The sequence below is a fragment of the Salmo salar genome, chromosome 14, assembly GCF_965601325.2.
Source record: "Salmo salar chromosome 14, fSalSal1, whole genome shotgun sequence".
Taxonomy (NCBI): domain Eukaryota; kingdom Metazoa; phylum Chordata; class Actinopteri; order Salmoniformes; family Salmonidae; genus Salmo; species Salmo salar.
Genome location: NC_138304.1, coordinates 108,382,157 through 108,403,574, shown reverse-complemented (window position 1 = coordinate 108,403,574; position 21,418 = coordinate 108,382,157). Strand labels below are relative to the sequence as shown.

At 51.4% G+C, this 21,418-nt stretch overlaps 1 protein-coding gene across 1 annotated transcript in view; it reads left to right on the top strand.

Moving 5' to 3' along the window:
- The window catches only part of spire1a (spire-type actin nucleation factor 1a), a 118,203-nt gene that overhangs the window by 81,815 nt on the left and 14,970 nt on the right, over positions 1-21,418 (top strand). The gene's annotated exons all lie outside the window — the stretch shown is intronic.

Below are 21,418 nucleotides of genomic sequence, written 5' to 3'. Positions count from 1 at the left end.
GCTTCTTTAATCAGAACAACACTTCTCAGCTGTGCTAACATAATTGCAAAAGGGTTTTCTAATGATCAATTAGCCTTTTTAAAATGATAAACTTGGATTAGCTAACACAACGTGCCATTGGAACACAGGAGTGATGGTTGCTGATAATGGGCCTCTGTACACCTATGTAGATATTCCATTAAAAATCAGCCGTTTCCAGCTACAATAGTCATTTACAACATTAACAATGTCTACACTGTGTTTCTGATAATTTTGTTATTTCATTGGACAAATAATTGGCTTTTCTTTCAAAATTTCTATGTGAGCCCAAACTTTTGAACGGTGGTGTACCTTACCATCTCTGCCTTCAGAACCAGCTACCTACCTACCTTACCATCTCTAGCCCTTCAGAACCAGCTACCTACCTACCTTACCGTCTCTACCTTCAGAACCAGCTACCTACCTACCTTACCGTCTCTACCCCTTCAGAACCAGCTACCTACCTACCTTACCGTCTCTACCCCTTCAGAACCAGCTACCTACCTACCTTACCGTCTCTACCCCTTCAGAACCAGCTACCTACCTACCTTACCGTCTCTACCCCTTCAGAACCAACTACCTACCTACCTTACCGTCTCTACCCCTTCAGAACCAAGTACCTACCTACCTTACCGTCTCTACCCCTTCAGAACCAGCTACCTACCTACCTTACCGTCTCTACCCCTTCAGAACCAGCTACCTACCTACCTTACCGTCTCTACCCCTTCAGAACCAGCTACCTACCTACCTTACCGTCTCTACCCCTTCAGAACCAGCTACCTACCTACCTTACCGTCTCTACCCCTTCAGAACCAGCTACCTACCTTACCATCTCTACCCCTTCAGAACCAGCTACCTACCTACCTTACCGTCTCTACCTTCAGAACCAACTACCTACCTACCTTACCGTCTCTACCCCTTCAGAACCAACTACCTACCTACCTTACCGTCTCTACCCCTTCAGAACCAGCTACCTACCTACCTTACCGTCTCTACCCCTTCAGAACCAGCTACCTACCTACCTTACCGTCTCTACCCCTTCAGAACCAGCTACCTACCTTACCGTCTCTACCCCTTCAGAACCAGCTACCTACCTACCTTACCGTCTCTACCTTCAGAACCAACTACCTACCTACCTTACCGTCTCTACCCCTTCAGAACCAACTACCTACCTACCTTACCGTCTCTACCCCTTCAGAACCAACTACCTACCTACCTTACCGTCTCTACCCCTTCAGAACCAGCTACCTACCTACCTTACCGTCTCTACCCCTTCAGAACCAACTACCTACCTACCTTACCGTCTCTACCCCTTCAGAACCAGCTACCTACCTACCTTACCGTCTCTACCCCTTCAGAACCAGCTACCTACCTACCTTACCGTCTCTACCCCTTCAGAACCAGCTACCTACCTTACCGTCTCTACCCCTTCAGAACCAACTACCTACCTACCTTACCGTCTCTACCCCTTCAGAACCAACTACCTACCTACCTACCTTACCGTCTCTACCCCTTCAGAACCAACTACCTACCTACCTACCTTACCGTCTCTACCCCTTCAGAACCAGCTACCTACCTACCTTACCGTCTCTACCCCTTCAGAACCAACTACCTACCTACCTTACCGTCTCTACCCCTTCAGAACCAGCTACCTACCTACCTTACCGTCTCTACCCCTTCAGAACCAGCTACCTACCTACTTTACCGTCTCTACCCCTTCAGAACCAGCTACCTACCTACCTTACCGTCTCTACCCCTTCAGAACCAACTACCTACCTACCTTACCGTCTCTACCCCTTCAGAACCAACTACCTACCTACCTACCTTACCGTCTCTACCCCTTCAGAACCAACTACCTACCTACCTTACCGTCTCTACCCCTTCAGAACCAGCTACCTACCTACCTTACCGTCTCTACCCCTTCAGAACCAACTACCTACCTACCTTACCGTCTCTACCCCTTCAGAACCAACTACCTACCTACCTTACCGCCTCTACCCCTTCAGAACCAGCTACCTACCTACCTTACCGTCTCTACCCCTTCAGAACCAGCTACCTACCTACCTTACCGCCTCTACCCCTTCAGAACCAACTACCTACCTTACCGCCTCTACCCCTTCAGAACCAACTACCTACCTACCTTACCGTCTCTACCCCTTCAGAACCAGCTACCTACCTACCTTACCGCCTCTACCCCTTCAGAACCAGCTACCTACCTACCTTACCGTCTCTACCCCTTCAGAACCAACTACCTACCTACCTTACCGTCTCTACCCCTTCAGAACTACCTACCTACCTTACCGTCTCTACCCCTTCAGAACCAACTACCTACCTACCTTACCGTCTCTACCCCTTCAGAACCAGCTACCTACCTACCTTACCGTCTCTACCCCTTCAGAACCAGCTACCTACCTACCTTACCGTCTCTACCCCTTCAGAACCAGCTACCTACCTACCTTACCGTCTCTACCCCTTCAGAACCAGCTACCTACCTACCTTACCGTCTCTACCCCTTCAGAACCAACTACCTACCTTACCGTCTCTACCCCTTCAGAACCAGCTACCTACCTACCTTACCGTCTCTACCCCTTCAGAACCAGCTACCTACCTACCTTACCGTCTCTACCTTCAGAACCAACTACCTACCTACCTTACCGTCTCTACCCCTTCAGAACCAACTACCTACCTACCTTACCATCTCTACCTTCAGAACCAGCTACCTACCTTACCGTCTCTACCCCTTCAGAACCAGCTACCTACCTTACCGTTTCTACCCCTTCAGAACCAGCTACCTACCTACCTTACCGTCTCTACCCCTTCAGAACCAGCTACCTACCTACCTTACCGTCTCTACCCCTTCAGAACCAGCTACCTACCTACCTTACCGTCTCTACCCCTTCAGAACCAACTACCTACCTACCTTACCGTCTCTACCCCTTCAGAACCAGCTACCTACCTACCTTACCGTCTCTACCCCTTCAGAACCAGCTACCTACCTTACCGTCTCTACCCCTTCAGAACCAGCTACCTACCTACCTTACCGTCTCTACCCCTTCAGAACCAGCTACCTACCTACCTTACCGTCTCTACCCCTTCAGAACCAACTACCTACCTACCTTACCGTCTCTACCCCTTCAGAACCAGCTACCTACCTTACCGTCTCTACCCCTTCAGAACCAGCTACCTACCTACCTTACCGTCTCTACCTTCAGAACCAACTACCTACCTACCTTACCGTCTCTACCCCTTCAGAACCAACTACCTACCTACCTTACCGTCTCTACCCCTTCAGAACCAACTACCTACCTACCTTACCGTCTCTACCCCTTCAGAACCAACTACCTACCTACCTTACCGTCTCTACCCCTTCAGAACCAGCTACCTACCTACCTTACCGTCTCTACCCCTTCAGAACCAACTACCTACCTACCTTACCGTCTCTACCCCTTCAGAACCAGCTACCTACCTACCTTACCGTCTCTACCCCTTCAGAACCAGCTACCTACCTACCTTACCGTCTCTACCCCTTCAGAACCAGCTACCTACCTTACCGTCTCTACCCCTTCAGAACCAACTACCTACCTACCTTACCGTCTCTACCCCTTCAGAACCAACTACCTACCTACCTACCTTACCGTCTCTACCCCTTCAGAACCAACTACCTACCTACCTTACCGTCTCTACCCCTTCAGAACCAACTACCTACCTACCTTACCGTCTCTACCCCTTCAGAACCAACTACCTACCTACCTTACCGTCTCTACCCCTTCAGAACCAGCTACCTACCTACCTTACCGTCTCTACCCCTTCAGAACCAGCTACCTACCTACCTTACCGTCTCTACCCCTTCAGAACCAGCTACCTACCTACCTTACCGTCTCTACCCCTTCAGAACCAACTACCTACCTACCTTACCGTCTCTACCCCTTCAGAACCAACTACCTACCTACCTACCTTACCGTCTCTACCCCTTCAGAACCAACTACCTACCTACCTTACCGTCTCTACCCCTTCAGAACCAGCTACCTACCTACCTTACCGTCTCTACCCCTTCAGAACCAACTACCTACCTACCTTACCGTCTCTACCCCTTCAGAACCAACTACCTACCTACCTTACCGCCTCTACCCCTTCAGAACCAGCTACCTACTTACCTTACCGTCTCTACCCCTTCAGAACCAGCTACCTACCTACCTTACCGCCTCTACCCCTTCAGAACCAACTACCTACCTTACCGCCTCTACCCCTTCAGAACCAACTACCTACCTACCTTACCGTCTCTACCCCTTCAGAACCAGCTACCTACCTACCTTACCGCCTCTACCCCTTCAGAACCAGCTACCTACCTACCTTACCGTCTCTACCCCTTCAGAACCAACTACCTACCTACCTTACCGTCTCTACCCCTTCAGAACACTACCTACCTACCTTACCATCTCTACCCCTTCAGAACCAACTACCTACCTACCTTACCGTCTCTACCCCTTCAGAACCAGCTACCTATCTACCTTATCGTCTCTACCCCTTCAGAACCAACTACCTACCTTACCGTCTCTACCCCTTCAGAACCAGCTACCTACCTACCTTACCGTCTCTACCCCTTCAGAACCAACTACCTACCTACCTTACCGTCTCTACCCCTTCAGAACCAGCTACCTACCTTACCGTCTCTACCCCTTCAGAACCAACTACCTACCTACCTACCTTACCGTCTCTACCCCTTCAGAACCAACTACCTACCTACCTTACCGTCTCTACCCCTTCAGAACCAGCTACCTACCTACCTTACCGTCTCTACCCCTTCAGAACCAGCTACCTACCTACCTTACCGTCTCTACCCCTTCAGAACCAACTACCTACCTACCTTACCGTCTCTACCCCTTCAGAACCAACTACCTACCTACCTTACCGCCTCTACCCCTTCAGAACCAGCTACCTACCTACCTTACCGTCTCTACCCCTTCAGAACCAGCTACCTACCTACCTTACCGCCTCTACCCCTTCAGAACCAACTACCTACCTACCTTACCGTCTCTACCCCTTCAGAACCAGCTACCTACCTACCTTACCGTCTCTACCCCTTCAGAACCAGCTACCTACCTACCTTACCGTCTCTACCCCTTCAGAACCAACTACCTACCTACCTTACCGCCTCTACCCCTTCAGAACCAGCTACCTACCTACCTTACCGTCTCTACCCCTTCAGAACCAACTACCTACCTACCTTACCATCTCTACCCCTTCAGAACCAGCTACCTACCTACCTTACCGTCTCTACCCCTTCAGAACCAACTACCTACCTACCTTACCGTCTCTACCCCTTCAGAACCAACTACCTACCTACCTTACCGTCTCTACCCCTTCAGAACCAACTACCTACCTACCTTACCGTCTCTACCCCTTCAGAACCAGCTACCTACCTACCTTACCGTCTCTACCCCTTCAGAACCAGCTACCTACCTACCTTACCGTCTCTACCCCTTCAGAACCAACTACCTACCTACCTTACCGTCTCTACCCCTTCAGAACCAGCTACCTACCTTACCGTCTCTACCCCTTCAGAACCAACTACCTACCTACCTACCTTACCGTCTCTACCCCTTCAGAACCAACTACCTACCTACCTACCTTACCGTCTCTACCCCTTCAGAACCAGCTACCTACCTACCTACCTTACCGTCTCTACCCCTTCAGAACCAGCTACCTACCTACCTTACCGTCTCTACCCCTTCAGAACCAACTACCTACCTACCTTACCGTCTCTACCCCTTCAGAACCAACTACCTACCTACCTTACCGCCTCTACCCCTTCAGAACCAGCTACCTACCTACCTTACCGTCTCTACCCCTTCAGAACCAGCTACCTACCTACCTTACCGCCTCTACCCCTTCAGAACCAACTACCTACCTTACCGCCTCTACCCCTTCAGAACCAACTACCTACCTTACCGCCTCTACCCCTTCAGAACCAACTACCTACCTACCTTACCGTCTCTACCCCTTCAGAACCAACTACCTACCTACCTTACCGTCTCTACCCCTTCAGAACCAGCTACCTACCTACCTTACCGCCTCTACCCCTTCAGAACCAGCTACCTACCTACCTTACCGTCTCTACCCCTTCAGAACCAACTACCTACCTACCTTACCGTCTCTACCCCTTCAGAACTACCTACCTACCTTACCATCTCTACCCCTTCAGAACCAACTACCTACCTACCTTACCGTCTCTACCCCTTCAGAACCAGCTACCTACCTACCTTACCGTCTCTACCCCTTCAGAACCAGCTACCTACCTACCTTACCGTCTCTACCCCTTCAGAACCAGCTACCTACCTACCTTACCGTCTCTACCCCTTCAGAACCAGCTACCTACCTACCTTACCGTCTCTACCCCTTCAGAACCAGCTACCTACCTACCTTACCGCCTCTACCCCTTCAGAACCAACTACCTACCTACCTTACCGCCTCTACCCCTTCAGAACCAGCTACCTACCTACCTTACCGTCTCTACCCCTTCAGAACCAGCTACCTACCTACCTTACCGCCTCTACCCCTTCAGAACCAACTACCTACCTTACCGCCTCTACCCCTTCAGAACCAACTACCTACCTTACCGCCTCTACCCCTTCAGAACCAACTACCTACCTACCTTACCGTCTCTACCCCTTCAGAACCAACTACCTACCTACCTTACCGTCTCTACCCCTTCAGAACCAGCTACCTACCTACCTTACCGCCTCTACCCCTTCAGAACCAGCTACCTACCTACCTTACCGTCTCTACCCCTTCAGAACCAACTACCTACCTACCTTACCGTCTCTACCCCTTCAGAACCAACTACCTACCTACCTTACCGCCTCTACCCCTTCAGAACCAGCTACCTACCTACCTTACCGTCTCTACCCCTTCAGAACCAGCTACCTACCTACCTTACCGCCTCTACCCCTTCAGAACCAACTACCTACCTTACCGCCTCTACCCCTTCAGAACCAACTACCTACCTACCTTACCGTCTCTACCCCTTCAGAACTACCTACCTACCTTACCATCTCTACCCCTTCAGAACCAACTACCTACCTACCTTACCGTCTCTACCCCTTCAGAACCAGCTACCTACCTACCTTACCGTCTCTACCCCTTCAGAACCAGCTACCTACCTACCTTACCGTCTCTACCCCTTCAGAACCAGCTACCTACCTACCTTACCGTCTCTACCCCTTCAGAACCAGCTACCTACCTACCTTACCGTCTCTACCCCTTCAGAACCAGCTACCTACCTACCTTACCGTCTCTACCCCTTCAGAACCAACTACCTACCTACCTTACCGTCTCTACCCCTTCAGAACCAACTACCTACCTACCTTACCGCCTCTACCCCTTCAGAACCAGCTACCTACCTACCTTACCGTCTCTACCCCTTCAGAACCAACTACCTACCTACCTTACCGTCTCTACCCCTTCAGAACCAGCTACCTACCTACCTTACCGTCTCTACCCCTTCAGAACCAGCTACCTACCTACCTTACCGTCTCTACCCCTTCAGAACCAACTACCTACCTACCTTACCGTCTCTACCCCTTCAGAACCAGCTACCTACCTTACCGTCTCTACCCCTTCAGAACCAACTACCTACCTACCTACCTTACCGTCTCTACCCCTTCAGAACCAACTACCTACCTACCTACCTTACCGTCTCTACCCCTTCAGAACCAGCTACCTACCTACCTTACCGTCTCTACCCCTTCAGAACCAACTACCTACCTACCTTACCGTCTCTACCCCTTCAGAACCAACTACCTACCTACCTTACCGCCTCTACCCCTTCAGAACCAGCTACCTACCTACCTTACCGTCTCTACCCCTTCAGAACCAGCTACCTACCTACCTTACCGCCTCTACCCCTTCAGAACCAACTACCTACCTTACCGCCTCTACCCCTTCAGAACCAACTACCTACCTTACCGCCTCTACCCCTTCAGAACCAACTACCTACCTACCTTACCGTCTCTACCCCTTCAGAACCAACTACCTACCTACCTTACCGTCTCTACCCCTTCAGAACCAGCTACCTACCTACCTTACCGTCTCTACCCCTTCAGAACCAGCTACCTACCTACCTTACCGCCTCTACCCCTTCAGAACCAACTACCTACCTTACCGCCTCTACCCCTTCAGAACCAACTACCTACCTACCTTACCGTCTCTACCCCTTCAGAACTACCTACCTACCTTACCATCTCTACCCCTTCAGAACCAACTACCTACCTACCTTACCATCTCTACCCCTTCAGAACCAACTACCTACCTACCTTACCGTCTCTACCCCTTCAGAACCAGCTACCTACCTACCTTACCGTCTCTACCCCTTCAGAACCAGCTACCTACCTACCTTACCGTCTCTACCCCTTCAGAACCAGCTACCTACCTACCTTACCGTCTCTACCCCTTCAGAACCAACTACCTACCTACCTTACCGTCTCTACCCCTTCAGAACCAACTACCTACCTACCTACCTTACCGTCTCTACCCCTTCAGAACCAACTACCTACCTACCTTACCGTCTCTACCCCTTCAGAACCAACTACCTACCTACCTTACCGTCTCTACCCCTTCAGAACCAACTACCTACCTACCTTACCGTCTCTACCCCTTCAGAACCAGCTACCTACCTACCTTACCGTCTCTACCCCTTCAGAACCAGCTACCTACCTACCTTACCGTCTCTACCCCTTCAGAACCAGCTACCTACCTACCTTACCGTCTCTACCCCTTCAGAACCAACTACCTACCTACCTTACCGTCTCTACCCCTTCAGAACCAACTACCTACCTACCTACCTTACCGTCTCTACCCCTTCAGAACCAACTACCTACCTACCTTACCGTCTCTACCCCTTCAGAACCAGCTACCTACCTACCTTACCGTCTCTACCCCTTCAGAACCAGCTACCTACCTACCTTACCGTCTCTACCCCTTCAGAACCAGCTACCTACCTACCTTACCGTCTCTACCCCTTCAGAACCAACTACCTACCTACCTTACCGCCTCTACCCCTTCAGAACCAGCTACCTACTTACCTTACCGTCTCTACCCCTTCAGAACCAGCTACCTACCTACCTTACCGCCTCTACCCCTTCAGAACCAACTACCTACCTTACCGCCTCTACCCCTTCAGAACCAACTACCTACCTACCTTACCGTCTCTACCCCTTCAGAACCAGCTACCTACCTACCTTACCGCCTCTACCCCTTCAGAACCAGCTACCTACCTACCTTACCGTCTCTACCCCTTCAGAACCAACTACCTACCTACCTTACCGTCTCTACCCCATCAGAACTACCTACCTACCTTACCATCTCTACCCCTTCAGAACCAACTACCTACCTACCTTACCGTCTCTACCCCTTCAGAACCAGCTACCTACCTACCTTACCGTCTCTACCCCTTCAGAACCAACTACCTACCTTACCGTCTCTACCCCTTCAGAACCAGCTACCTACCTACCTTACCGTCTCTACCCCTTCAGAACCAACTACCTACCTACCTTACCGTCTCTACCCCTTCAGAACCAGCTACCTACCTTACCGTCTCTACCCCTTCAGAACCAACTACCTACCTACCTACCTTACCGTCTCTACCCCTTCAGAACCAACTACCTACCTACCTTACCGTCTCTACCCCTTCAGAACCAGCTACCTACCTACCTTACCGTCTCTACCCCTTCAGAACCAGCTACCTACCTACCTTACCGTCTCTACCCCTTCAGAACCAACTACCTACCTACCTTACCGTCTCTACCCCTTCAGAACCAACTACCTACCTACCTTACCGCCTCTACCCCTTCAGAACCAGCTACCTACCTACCTTACCGTCTCTACCCCTTCAGAACCAGCTACCTACCTACCTTACCGCCTCTACCCCTTCAGAACCAACTACCTACCTACCTTACCGTCTCTACCCCTTCAGAACCAGCTACCTACCTACCTTACCGTCTCTACCCCTTCAGAACCAGCTACCTACCTACCTTACCGTCTCTACCCCTTCAGAACCAACTACCTACCTACCTTACCGCCTCTACCCCTTCAGAACCAGCTACCTACCTACCTTACCGTCTCTACCCCTTCAGAACCAACTACCTACCTACCTTACCATCTCTACCCCTTCAGAACCAGCTACCTACCTACCTTACCGTCTCTACCCCTTCAGAACCAGCTACCTACCTACCTTACCGTCTCTACCCCTTCAGAACCAACTACCTACCTACCTTACCGTCTCTACCCCTTCAGAACCAACTACCTACCTACCTTACCGTCTCTACCCCTTCAGAACCAGCTACCTACCTACCTTACCGTCTCTACCCCTTCAGAACCAGCTACCTACCTACCTTACCGTCTCTACCCCTTCAGAACCAACTACCTACCTACCTTACCGTCTCTACCCCTTCAGAACCAGCTACCTACCTTACCGTCTCTACCCCTTCAGAACCAACTACCTACCTACCTACCTTACCGTCTCTACCCCTTCAGAACCAACTACCTACCTACCTACCTTACCGTCTCTACCCCTTCAGAACCAGCTACCTACCTACCTACCTTACCGTCTCTACCCCTTCAGAACCAGCTACCTACCTACCTTACCGTCTCTACCCCTTCAGAACCAACTACCTACCTACCTTACCGTCTCTACCCCTTCAGAACCAACTACCTACCTACCTTACCGCCTCTACCCCTTCAGAACCAGCTACCTACCTACCTTACCGTCTCTACCCCTTCAGAACCAGCTACCTACCTACCTTACCGCCTCTACCCCTTCAGAACCAACTACCTACCTTACCGCCTCTACCCCTTCAGAACCAACTACCTACCTTACCGCCTCTACCCCTTCAGAACCAACTACCTACCTACCTTACCGTCTCTACCCCTTCAGAACCAACTACCTACCTACCTTACCGTCTCTACCCCTTCAGAACCAGCTACCTACCTACCTTACCGCCTCTACCCCTTCAGAACCAGCTACCTACCTACCTTACCGTCTCTACCCCTTCAGAACCAACTACCTACCTACCTTACCGTCTCTACCCCTTCAGAACTACCTACCTACCTTACCGTCTCTACCCCTTCAGAACCAGCTACCTACCTACCTTACCGCCTCTACCCCTTCAGAACCAGCTACCTACCTACCTTACCGTCTCTACCCCTTCAGAACCAGCTACCTACCTACCTTACCGCCTCTACCCCTTCAGAACCAACTACCTACCTTACCGCCTCTACCCCTTCAGAACCAACTACCTACCTTACCGCCTCTACCCCTTCAGAACCAACTACCTACCTACCTTACCGTCTCTACCCCTTCAGAACCAACTACCTACCTACCTTACCGTCTCTACCCCTTCAGAACCAGCTACCTACCTACCTTACCGCCTCTACCCCTTCAGAACCAGCTACCTACCTACCTTACCGTCTCTACCCCTTCAGAACCAACTACCTACCTACCTTACCGTCTCTACCCCTTCAGAACCAACTACCTACCTACCTTACCGCCTCTACCCCTTCAGAACCAGCTACCTACCTACCTTACCGTCTCTACCCCTTCAGAACCAGCTACCTACCTACCTTACCGCCTCTACCCCTTCAGAACCAACTACCTACCTTACCGCCTCTACCCCTTCAGAACCAACTACCTACCTACCTTACCGTCTCTACCCCTTCAGAACTACCTACCTACCTTACCATCTCTACCCCTTCAGAACCAACTACCTACCTACCTTACCGTCTCTACCCCTTCAGAACCAGCTACCTACCTACCTTACCGTCTCTACCCCTTCAGAACCAGCTACCTACCTACCTTACCGTCTCTACCCCTTCAGAACCAGCTACCTACCTACCTTACCGTCTCTACCCCTTCAGAACCAGCTACCTACCTACCTTACCGTCTCTACCCCTTCAGAACCAGCTACCTACCTACCTTACCGTCTCTACCCCTTCAGAACCAGCTACCTACCTACCTTACCGTCTCTACCCCTTCAGAACCAGCTACCTACCTACCTTACCGTCTCTACCCCTTCAGAACCAACTACCTACCTACCTTACCGTCTCTACCCCTTCAGAACCAGCTACCTACCTTACCGTCTCTACCCCTTCAGAACCAACTACCTACCTACCTACCTTACCGTCTCTACCCCTTCAGAACCAACTACCTACCTACCTACCTTACCGTCTCTACCCCTTCAGAACCAGCTACCTACCTACCTTACCGTCTCTACCCCTTCAGAACCAACTACCTACCTACCTTACCGTCTCTACCCCTTCAGAACCAGCTACCTACCTACCTTACCGCCTCTACCCCTTCAGAACCAGCTACCTACCTACCTTACCGTCTCTACCCCTTCAGAACCAACTACCTACCTACCTTACCGTCTCTACCCCATCAGAACTACCTACCTACCTTACCATCTCTACCCCTTCAGAACCAACTACCTACCTACCTTACCGTCTCTACCCCTTCAGAACCAGCTACCTACCTACCTTACCGTCTCTACCCCTTCAGAACCAACTACCTACCTTACCGTCTCTACCCCTTCAGAACCAGCTACCTACCTACCTTACCGTCTCTACCCCTTCAGAACCAACTACCTACCTACCTTACCGTCTCTACCCCTTCAGAACCAGCTACCTACCTTACCGTCTCTACCCCTTCAGAACCAACTACCTACCTACCTACCTTACCGTCTCTACCCCTTCAGAACCAACTACCTACCTACCTTACCGTCTCTACCCCTTCAGAACCAGCTACCTACCTACCTTACCGTCTCTACCCCTTCAGAACCAGCTACCTACCTACCTTACCGTCTCTACCCCTTCAGAACCAACTACCTACCTACCTTACCGTCTCTACCCCTTCAGAACCAACTACCTACCTACCTTACCGCCTCTACCCCTTCAGAACCAGCTACCTACCTACCTTACCGTCTCTACCCCTTCAGAACCAGCTACCTACCTACCTTACCGCCTCTACCCCTTCAGAACCAACTACCTACCTACCTTACCGTCTCTACCCCTTCAGAACCAGCTACCTACCTACCTTACCGTCTCTACCCCTTCAGAACCAGCTACCTACCTACCTTACCGTCTCTACCCCTTCAGAACCAACTACCTACCTACCTTACCGCCTCTACCCCTTCAGAACCAGCTACCTACCTACCTTACCGTCTCTACCCCTTCAGAACCAACTACCTACCTACCTTACCATCTCTACCCCTTCAGAACCAGCTACCTACCTACCTTACCGTCTCTACCCCTTCAGAACCAGCTACCTACCTACCTTACCGTCTCTACCCCTTCAGAACCAACTACCTACCTACCTTACCGTCTCTACCCCTTCAGAACCAACTACCTACCTACCTTACCGTCTCTACCCCTTCAGAACCAGCTACCTACCTACCTTACCGTCTCTACCCCTTCAGAACCAGCTACCTACCTACCTTACCGTCTCTACCCCTTCAGAACCAACTACCTACCTACCTTACCGTCTCTACCCCTTCAGAACCAGCTACCTACCTTACCGTCTCTACCCCTTCAGAACCAACTACCTACCTACCTACCTTACCGTCTCTACCCCTTCAGAACCAACTACCTACCTACCTACCTTACCGTCTCTACCCCTTCAGAACCAGCTACCTACCTACCTACCTTACCGTCTCTACCCCTTCAGAACCAGCTACCTACCTACCTTACCGTCTCTACCCCTTCAGAACCAACTACCTACCTACCTTACCGTCTCTACCCCTTCAGAACCAACTACCTACCTACCTTACCGCCTCTACCCCTTCAGAACCAGCTACCTACCTACCTTACCGTCTCTACCCCTTCAGAACCAGCTACCTACCTACCTTACCGCCTCTACCCCTTCAGAACCAACTACCTACCTTACCGCCTCTACCCCTTCAGAACCAACTACCTACCTTACCGCCTCTACCCCTTCAGAACCAACTACCTACCTACCTTACCGTCTCTACCCCTTCAGAACCAACTACCTACCTACCTTACCGTCTCTACCCCTTCAGAACCAGCTACCTACCTACCTTACCGCCTCTACCCCTTCAGAACCAGCTACCTACCTACCTTACCGTCTCTACCCCTTCAGAACCAACTACCTACCTACCTTACCGTCTCTACCCCTTCAGAACTACCTACCTACCTTACCGTCTCTACCCCTTCAGAACCAGCTACCTACCTACCTTACCGCCTCTACCCCTTCAGAACCAGCTACCTACCTACCTTACCGTCTCTACCCCTTCAGAACCAGCTACCTACCTACCTTACCGCCTCTACCCCTTCAGAACCAACTACCTACCTTACCGCCTCTACCCCTTCAGAACCAACTACCTACCTTACCGCCTCTACCCCTTCAGAACCAACTACCTACCTACCTTACCGTCTCTACCCCTTCAGAACCAACTACCTACCTACCTTACCGTCTCTACCCCTTCAGAACCAGCTACCTACCTACCTTACCGCCTCTACCCCTTCAGAACCAGCTACCTACCTACCTTACCGTCTCTACCCCTTCAGAACCAACTACCTACCTACCTTACCGTCTCTACCCCTTCAGAACCAACTACCTACCTACCTTACCGCCTCTACCCCTTCAGAACCAGCTACCTACCTACCTTACCGTCTCTACCCCTTCAGAACCAGCTACCTACCTACCTTACCGCCTCTACCCCTTCAGAACCAACTACCTACCTTACCGCCTCTACCCCTTCAGAACCAACTACCTACCTACCTTACCGTCTCTACCCCTTCAGAACTACCTACCTACCTTACCATCTCTACCCCTTCAGAACCAACTACCTACCTACCTTACCGTCTCTACCCCTTCAGAACCAGCTACCTACCTACCTTACCGTCTCTACCCCTTCAGAACCAGCTACCTACCTACCTTACCGTCTCTACCCCTTCAGAACCAGCTACCTACCTACCTTACCGTCTCTACCCCTTCAGAACCAGCTACCTACCTACCTTACCGTCTCTACCCCTTCAGAACCAGCTACCTACCTACCTTACCGTCTCTACCCCTTCAGAACCAGCTACCTACCTACCTTACCGTCTCTACCCCTTCAGAACCAGCTACCTACCTACCTTACCGTCTCTACCCCTTCAGAACCAACTACCTACCTACCTTACCGTCTCTACCCCTTCAGAACCAGCTACCTACCTTACCGTCTCTACCCCTTCAGAACCAACTACCTACCTACCTACCTTACCGTCTCTACCCCTTCAGAACCAACTACCTACCTACCTACCTTACCGTCTCTACCCCTTCAGAACCAGCTACCTACCTACCTTACCGTCTCTACCCCTTCAGAACCAACTACCTACCTACCTTACCGTCTCTACCCCTTCAGAACCAACTACCTACCTACCTTACCGCCTCTACCCCTTCAGAACCAGCTACCTACCTACCTTACCGTCTCTACCCCTTCAGAACCAGCTACCTACCTACCTTACCGCCTCTACCCCTTCAGAACCAACTACCTACCTTACCGCCTCTACCCCTTCAGAACCAACTACCTACCTTACCGCCTCTACCCCTTCAGAACCAACTACCTACCTACCTTACCGTCTCTACCCCTTCAGAACCAACTACCTACCTACCTTACCGTCTCTACCCCTTCAGAACCAGCTACCTACCTACCTTACCGCCTCTACCCCTTCAGAACCAGCTACCTACCTACCTTACCGTCTCTACCCCTTCAGAACCAACTACCTACCTACCTTACCGTCTCTACCCCTTCAGAACTACCTACCTACCTTACCATCTCTACCCCTTCAGAACCAACTACCTACCTACCTTACCGTCTCTACCCCTTCAGAACCAGCTACCTACCTACCTTACCGTCTCTACCCCTTCAGAACCAGCTACCTACCTACCTTACCGTCTCTACCCCTTCAGAACCAGCTACCTACCTACCTTACCGTCTCTACCCCTTCAGAACCAGCTACCTACCTACCTTACCGTCTCTACCCCTTCAGAACCAACTACCTACCTACCTTACCGTCTCTACCCCTTCAGAACCAACTACCTACCTACCTTACCGCCTCTACCCCTTCAGAACCAGCTACCTACCTACCTTACCGTCTCTACCCCTTCAGAACCAGCTACCTACCTACCTTACCGCCTCTACCCCTTCAGAACCAACTACCTACCTTACCGGCTCTACCCCTTCAGAACCAACTACCTACCTTACCGCCTCTACCCCTTCAGAACCAACTACCTACCTACCTTACCGTCTCTACCCCTTCAGAACCAACTACCTACCTACCTTACCGTCTCTACCCCTTCAGAACCAGCTACCTACCTACCTTACCGCCTCTACCCCTTCAGAACCAGCTACCTACCTACCTTACCGTCTCTACCCCTTCAGAACCAACTACCTACCTACCTTACCGTCTCTACCCCTTCAGAACCAACTACCTACCTACCTTACCGCCTCTACCCCTTCAGAACCAGCTACCTACCTACCTTACCGTCTCTACCCCTTCAGAACCAGCTACCTACCTACCTTACCGCCTCTACCCCTTCAGAACCAACTACCTACCTTACCGCCTCTACCCCTTCAGAACCAGCTACCTACCTACCTTACCGCCTCTACCCCTTCAGAACCAACTACCTACCTTACCGCCTCTACCCCTTCAGAACCAACTACCTACCTTACCGCCTCTACCCCTTCAGAACCAACTACCTACCTACCTTACCGTCTCTACCCCTTCAGAACCAACTACCTACCTACCTTACCGTCTCTACCCCTTCAGAACCAACTACCTACCTACCTTACCGCCTCTACCCCTTCAGAACCAGCTACCTACCTACCTTACCGTCTCTACCCCTTCAGAACCAGCTACCTACCTACCTTACCGCCTCTACCCCTTCAGAACCAACTACCTACCTTACCGCCTCTACCCCTTCAGAACCAACTACCTACCTACCTTACCGTCTCTACCCCTTCAGAACTACCTACCTACCTTACCGTCTCTACCCCTTCAGAACCAACTACCTACCTACCTTACCGTCTCTACCCCTTCAGAACCAACTACCTACCTACCTTACCGTCTCTACCCCTTCAGAACCAGCTACCTACCTACCTTACCGTCTCTACCCCTTCAGAACCAGCTACCTACCTACCTTACCGTCTCTACCCCTTCAGAACCAGCTACCTACCTACCTTACCGTCTCTACCCCTTCAGAACCAGCTACCTACCTACCTTACCGTCTCTACCCCTTCAGAACCAGCTACCTACCTACCTTACCGTCTCTACCCCTTCAGAACCAGCTACCTACCTACCTTACCGTCTCTACCCCTTCAGAACCAGCTACCTACCTACCTTACCGTCTCTACCCCTTCAGAACCAGCTACCTACCTACCTTACCGTCTCTACCCCTTCAGAACTACCTACCTACCTTACCATCTCTACCCCTTCAGAACCAACTACCTACCTACCTTACCGTCTCTACCCCTTCAGAACCAGCTACCTACCTACCTTACCGTCTCTACCCCTTCAGAACCAGCTACCTACCTACCTTACCGTCTCTACCCCTTCAGAACCAGCTACCTACCTACCTTACCGTCTCTACCCCTTCAGAACCAACTACCTACCTACCTTACCGTCTCTACCCCTTCAGAACCAACTACCTACCTACCTTACCGCCTCTACCCCTTCAGAACCAGCTACCTACCTACCTTACCGTCTCTACCCCTTCAGAACCAGCTACCTACCTACCTTACCGCCTCTACCCCTTCAGAACCAACTACCTACCTTACCGCCTCTACCCCTTCAGAACCAACTACCTACCTTACCGCCTCTACCCCTTCAGAACCAACTACCTACCTACCTTACCGTCTCTACCCCTTCAGAACCAACTACCTACCTACCTTACCGTCTCTACCCCTTCAGAACCAGCTACCTACCTACCTTACCGCCTCTACCCCTTCAGAACCAGCTACCTACCTACCTTACCGTCTCTACCCCTTCAGAACCAACTACCTACCTACCTTACCGTCTCTACCCCTTCAGAACCAACTACCTACCTACCTTACCGCCTCTACCCCTTCAGAACCAGCTACCTACCTACCTTACCGTCTCTACCCCTTCAGAACCAGCTACCTACCTACCTTACCGCCTCTACCCCTTCAGAACCAACTACCTACCTTACCGCCTCTACCCCTTCAGAACCAGCTACCTACCTACCTTACCGCCTCTACCCCTTCAGAACCAACTACCTACCTTACCGCCTCTACCCCTTCAGAACCAACTACCTACCTTACCGCCTCTACCCCTTCAGAACCAACTACCTACCTACCTTACCGTCTCTACCCCTTCAGAACCAACTACCTACCTACCTTACCGTCTCTACCCCTTCAGAACCAGCTACCTACCTACCTTACCGCCTCTACCCCTTCAGAACCAGCTACCTACCTACCTTACCGTCTCTACCCCTTCAGAACCAACTACCTACCTACCTTACCGTCTCTACCCCTTCAGAACCAACTACCTACCTACCTTACCGCCTCTACCCCTTCAGAACCAGCTACCTACCTACCTTACCGTCTCTACCCCTTCAGAACCAGCTACCTACCTACCTTACCGCCTCTACCCCTTCAGAACCAACTACCTACCTTACCGCCTCTACCCCTTCAGAACCAACTACCTACCTACCTTACCGTCTCTACCCCTTCAGAACTACCTACCTACCTTACCATCTCTACCCCTTCAGAACCAACTACCTACCTACCTTACCATCTCTACCCCTTCAGAACCAACTACCTACCTACCTTACCGTCTCTACCCCTTCAGAACCAGCTACCTACCTACCTTACCGTCTCTACCCCTTCAGAACCAGCTACCTACCTTCCTTACCGTCTCTACCCCTTCAGAACCAGCTACCTACCTACCTTACCGTCTCTACCCCTTCAGAACCAGCTACCTACCTACCTTACCGTCTCTACCCCTTCAGAACCAGCTACCTACCTACCTTACCGTCTCTACCCCTTCAGAACCAGCTACCTACCTACCTTACCGTCTCTACCCCTTCAGAACCAGCTACCTACCTACCTTACCGTCTCTACCCCTTCAGAACCAGCTACCTACCTACCTTACCGTCTCTACCCCTTCAGAACCAGCTACCTACCTACCTTACCGTCTCTACCCCTTCAGAACCAACTACCTACCTACCTTACCGCCTCTACCCCTTCAGAACCAGCTACCTACCTACCTTACCGTCTCTACCCCTTCAGAACCAGCTACCTACCTACCTTACCGCCTCTACCCCTTCAGAACCAACTACCTACCTTACCGCCTCTACCCCTTCAGAACCAACTACCTACCTTACCGCCTCTACCCCTTCAGAACCAACTACCTACCTACCTTACCGTCTCTACCCCTTCAGAACCAACTACCTACCTACCTTACCGTCTCTACCCCTTCAGAACCAGCTACCTACCTACCTTACCGCCTCTACCCCTTCAGAACCAGCTACCTACCTACCTTACCGTCTCTACCCCTTCAGAACCAACTACCTACCTACCTTACCGTCTCTACCCCTTCAGAACCAGCTACCTACCTACCTTACCGTCTCTACCCCTTCAGAACCAACTACCTACCTACCTTACCGTCTCTACCCCTTCAGAACCAACTACCTACCTACCTTACCGTCTCTACCCCTTCAGAACCAACTACCTACCTACCTTACCGTCTCTACCCCTTCAGAACCAGCTACCTACCTACCTTACCGTCTCTACCCCTTCAGAACCAACTACCTACCTACCTTAACGTCTCTACCCCTTCAGAACCAGCTACCTACCTTACCGTCTCTATCCCTTCAGAACCAGCTACCTACCTTACCGTCTCTACCCCTTCAGAACCAACTACCTACCTACCTTACCGTCTCTACCCCTTCAGAACCAGCTACCTACCTACCTTACCGTCTCTACCCCTTCAGAACCAGCTACCTACCTACCTTACCGTCTCTACCCCTTCAGAACCAGCTACCTACCTACCTTACCGTCTCTACCCCTTCAGAACCAGCTACCTACCTACCTTACCGTCTCTACCCCTTCAGAACCAGCTACCTACCTACCTTACCGCCTCTACCCCTTCAGAACCAACTACCTACCTTACCGCCTCTACCCCTTCAGAACCAACTACCTACCTTACCGCCTCTACCCCTTCAGAACCAACTACCTACCTACCTTACCGTCTCTACCCCTTCAGAACCAACTACCTACCTACCTTACCGTCTCTACCCCTTCAGAACCAGCTACCTACCTACCTTACCGCCTCTACCCCTTCAGAACCAGCTACCTACCTACCTTACCGTCTCTACCCCTTCAGAACCAACTACCTACCTACCTTACCGTCTCTACCCCTTCAGAACCAGCTACCTACCTACCTTACCGTCTCTACCCCTTCAGAACCAACTACCTACCTACCTTACCGTCTCTACCCCTTCAGAACCAACTACCTACCTACCTTACCGTCTCTACCCCTTCAGAACCAACTACCTACCTACCTTACCGTCTCTACCCCTTCAGAACCAGCTACCTACCTACCTTACCGTCTCTACCCCTTCAGAACCAACTACCTACCTACCTTACCGTCTCTACCCCTTCAGAACCAGCTACCTACCTTACCGTCTCTATCCCTTCAGAACCAGCTACCTACCTTACCGTCTCTACCCCTTCAGAACCAACTACCTACCTACCTTACCGTCTCTACCCCTTCAGAACCAGCTACCTACCTACCTTACCGTCTCTACCCCTTCAGAACCAGCTACCTACCTACCTTACCGTCTCTACCCCTTCAGAACCAGCTACCTACCTACCTTACCGTCTCTACCCCTTCAGAACCAGCTACCTACCTACCTTACCGTCTCTACCCCTTCAGAACCAGCTACCTACCTACCTTACCGTCTCTACCCCTTCAGAACCAGCTACCTACCTACCTTACCGTCTCTACCCCTTCAGAACCAACTACCTACCTTACCGTCTCTACCCCTTCAGAACCAGCTACCTACCTTACCGTCTCTACCCCTTCAGAACCAACTACCTACCTACCTTACCATCTCTACCCCTTCAGAACCAGCTACCTACCTACCTTACCGTCTCTTCCCCTTCAGAACCAGCTACCTACCTACCTTACCGTCTCTACCCCTTCAGAACCAGCTACCTACCTACCTTACCGTCTCTACCCCTTGAGAACCAACTACCTACCTACCTTACCGTCTCTACGCCTTCAGAACCAGCTACCTACCTACCTTACCGTCTCTACCCCTTCAGAACCAACTACCTACCTACCTTACCGTCTCTACCCCTTCAGAACCAACTACCTACCTACCTTA